The sequence below is a fragment of the Muscardinus avellanarius genome, assembly GCF_963383645.1.
Source record: "Muscardinus avellanarius genome assembly, chromosome: 2".
NCBI lineage: Eukaryota > Metazoa > Chordata > Mammalia > Rodentia > Gliridae > Muscardinus > Muscardinus avellanarius.
This window is the reverse complement of record NC_137787.1, coordinates 52,842,401-52,846,157: the sequence shown is the minus strand read 5'-3', so window position 1 is coordinate 52,846,157 and position 3,757 is coordinate 52,842,401. Positions and strand designations below refer to the sequence as shown.

Below are 3,757 nucleotides of genomic sequence, written 5' to 3'. Positions count from 1 at the left end.
CAAATCAGTATGCCAATACTGAAGCACAAAAGAATTTGAAAATTTTTACAGAGCTAAAGTGTCACATACATAGTCAATGACTTTTGATCTTGTTTTATGATTATTATAATTTCTGATTATTAATTATACACACACATGAACAAGAATCTCTTTTACAAATGATACCACTAGTTAATAATAAGATAAAAATTTTGTAATGTACTGGGGATTGAACCCAATGCTTCATGCATGCTAGGTAAGCAAGCACTTAGCCATCAAACTACATTCCCAATCTTAAATATAAATATTTTCGTTTCCCTGTTAAAATGTAGAAGAAAGAGAGCTCAAGGTGACAGCGAGCCGGGCGTCCAAGCTAGTTGGCCTGATAGCCAGTGCATGGCTGGCGGCTGACACTGCCTGGCCAGCCTGCAAGGCCGCAACACGCCGAGGCAGGATGTCCCCATGCCGCTGAGGATTTTTAGAATCTGAAGACTGATCGGAGCTAAATTACAACATGGAAATGGAAACTACCTGACCTGAGCCAGACTGTGTAGTGCAGCCTTTCTCTCCTGGTTACTTTTCATGCCAAATGAGACTCGCTGAGAAGATTGCTCCATTAAAGACTTGTTTTAAGAAAAAGCAGGTTCAAAAGAGATTGGGAACTGGAGCCCTGATGCTGTTGAGGCCAATATTAAACACTTTGCTAGAATCTGGCTCACTTGATAGAGTTTTTGGGTCTAGAGACCAGAGTGAAGATGAGAGCAGCTTACATGAACCTATGGTTCATGAAAAAATCTTTGGAAATTAATCTATTATGGCCACCAGAAAACAATGTATCTGTCCTGATATCTGATGAGACAAATATTGGAGACCAAATAACAGAAGCCCATTCTTTCATTGATGCTTCTGAACAAGTGGTTCCAATCCAGGATCACAGCTTTCCACCAGAAACCATCAGTGGAACAGTAGCAGATTCTGCAGCAGGGCACTTCCAGACTGACCTTTTGCACCCAGTTTCAAGTGACATTCCTACTAGTCCTGACTGCATAGACAAAGTCATGGGTTATATTCCAGGGGTTTTCCAAGATAACAAGCACTTTACAATTCAGTACATTTTGAACACTAGTGATAAGTTGAGTACTGAGCTCTTCCAGGACAAAAGTGAGGAAGCGTCTCTTGACCTTGATTTTGAGCTAGTAACCTAGCTACAGTATCACCCACCAAGAGAATGGGATGGGAATTTGCATGGACTTCCTGAAAGGCTTGTATTTATGGCAGGGAATGTTTGAAGCATCACTCGGTCTTGCCATATCATTGGCAAATCAAGAGGAAAACTACTCAGAAGTGGCAGAGTGTATCCAATGATTCTCAGGAGTACTTGGAAAGATTTTATTGTAACCCAGAAAATGATAGAATGAGAATGAAGTATGGAGGGCAAGCATTTGGGGCAGATTTGAATGCCATAAACGTGTATGAAACAACTGAATTCAACCAACTACGAAGGCTATCACACCACCCTCTAGCAATGTCAACTCTGTTTACCACACAGTTTTGAAAACTTCTGTAGAGACCACTTTGGATGGAGAGAATATCCCAAATCCATTATTTGATTGATTGAAAAAGCCAACTCTCGAGGTCTGAAAGATTTATGATGTGGAACAACCACTACATTCTCCGCAGTTTTCTTGTTTTACATTCTCCTTCTGTTCCTGTTTTCTGCAGCTTCCATATTTCAGACACTCGGTGGGGTTCCCACTCAGGCTTCTCCACCTCTTGAAGCAAGTTTATCATCACAAATCATCTGCCCCATGGATTCACCTCAGCAAACTTTTACCCTGAAACTTGGATGTATATGCATCCATCTCAGGACTTCATCCAAGTGCCTGTTTCTGCAGAGAATAAAAGTTACTGAATCATTTACAATCTTTTTCATAAGACTGTACCTGAGTTTAAATATAGAATTTTGCAAATACAGAGAGTACAAAACCAGTTTCTTTAGGAGAAATACAAAAGAAAAAAGGAATATATGAACAGGAAAATGTTTGGCCATGACAGAAAAATAAATGAGAGACACTTATTTCATGGAACATCCTAGGATGTGGTAGATGGAATCTGCTAGCACAACTTTGACCCTCGAGTCTGTGGAAAACATCCTACAATATTTGGACTAGACAGTTATTTTGCAAGGAAGGCAAGCTATTCTCATAAATTGTCTAAGAAATCCTCCAAAGGAGTCCATTTCATGTTTTTGGCCAAAGTGCTGATGGGCATATACACAATGGGCAGTCGTAGCATGAGAGGACCCCCTCCTGTCAATCCTGGCAGCATCACCAGTGATCTCTCTGACTCTTACATAGATAATTTCTTTGATCCTCAGATTTTTGTCATTTTTAATGATGAGCAGAGTTACCCTTATTTTGTTATCCAATATGAAGAAGTCAGTAACACTATTTTCATTTGAAAAATCTTGGTACTGCTAACTTAGTTGATATAAACACAATCCATCATTTGTAGCAGGTTTTGAATGGATGGGACTGGGTGGGGAACAGCATTGGGCAGTAATAGGGCACTCTTCAGACCCATTTTTAAGTGCTAGAAAGTGTAATCTTTTTTAAGAAAAAAATTTAAATTTAATTATTTGCTACTAATTGTTGTTAGTGTATTCAGTGTGAAAAAATTAAGATTGCATACTCTTCATTCACACTTGTACATATAGACAGCAATATTATTAGAAGTATTTGAAAAAAAAGAAAAGAAACCAAACAGCCTAACTAAATATTGCTTGGGTCTGGTAGAAGTTTAGCCAAATCACATAGAGGCTGTGAACAAAACGAGAGTCTTATTTACTTACACTGATAAAACTCACTGAAACAGATACTACCATGCTCATTGTCTATCCAAAGCATCATTGCTTTGATGTAGTATACATTCATGAAGTTTGGTGGGTGAAAAATTATTTCTATCAGCAGTACTGAAATACATCATCCAACCAGAGTCCATCAGTGACTTCAGCTGTTCTGTAGAGTTTATCTGAGAATTCAGAGTTTTATCTTAAAAGTTTAAAGAGGTTTTTTTTTTTAAGTTTTTGTCACCAGCAAAATTTTTCATTAATTTGTTGTCAAACATATGCTGTTTAACTTCAGAATTGGGAAAACTCAGTCTCTTCCACTATGATTCACCTTGGTCTAAATGAGTTGGGTAGCTAATTAGGTTAAAGCCAGTCTCTAGGATTATAAGTATTATTCTCCTTGGTGTTCTAGACCTAGACAGTGACTGAAGGTTTGAGAGAAAGAAAGTACATTACAACCAAATTGATTAGGTTAAGTATGTGTTTTGCACAAGGTAGCTTCTCAAAAGCATTTGTTGAGTCAAATTCATTGTTCCAGGTATACTCCCGACCCTGTGTCTGCCTTGCCAGGTACAGCTGAGTCCCTGGATGACTCTATACCTTATACTACTCATTCAGTGGAAACACAAACTTGGAAATTGTGCCACTGCCCCAGCTGAGCACTGTTAGGTGAAAGTGCTATTGCCTCAGTTCAGAGAGGTAGCAGTTAGGTTTATTTCACTGTAAGCAAAGTAGATACCTGGATTTACTAATGTGGAAGAGGTTGTTCACAAAAAATTTCACCACAGAATTCCTTTGGATACCAAGCTCTCCTAGTATGTTTGTGTTTATTTACCCAAAACTTTTCAGGAACTTCTGTGTTGTTTAATTCAAGATAACTATACTGATGTCTCAGTGAGTTTGTCTATTTGAGCAGAGCTTCCACAGTTA

General features: G+C 38.5%; 1 pseudogene across 1 annotated transcript; it reads left to right on the top strand.

Moving 5' to 3' along the window:
- Positions 1-493: 493 nt before the first annotated feature.
- LOC308258998 (protein mono-ADP-ribosyltransferase TIPARP-like) lies at positions 494-2,440 on the top strand (annotated as a pseudogene). Its single transcript has one exon. The product of its transcript is annotated as a protein mono-ADP-ribosyltransferase TIPARP-like (transcript).
- The last annotated feature ends 1,317 nt before the right edge of the window (positions 2,441-3,757 follow it).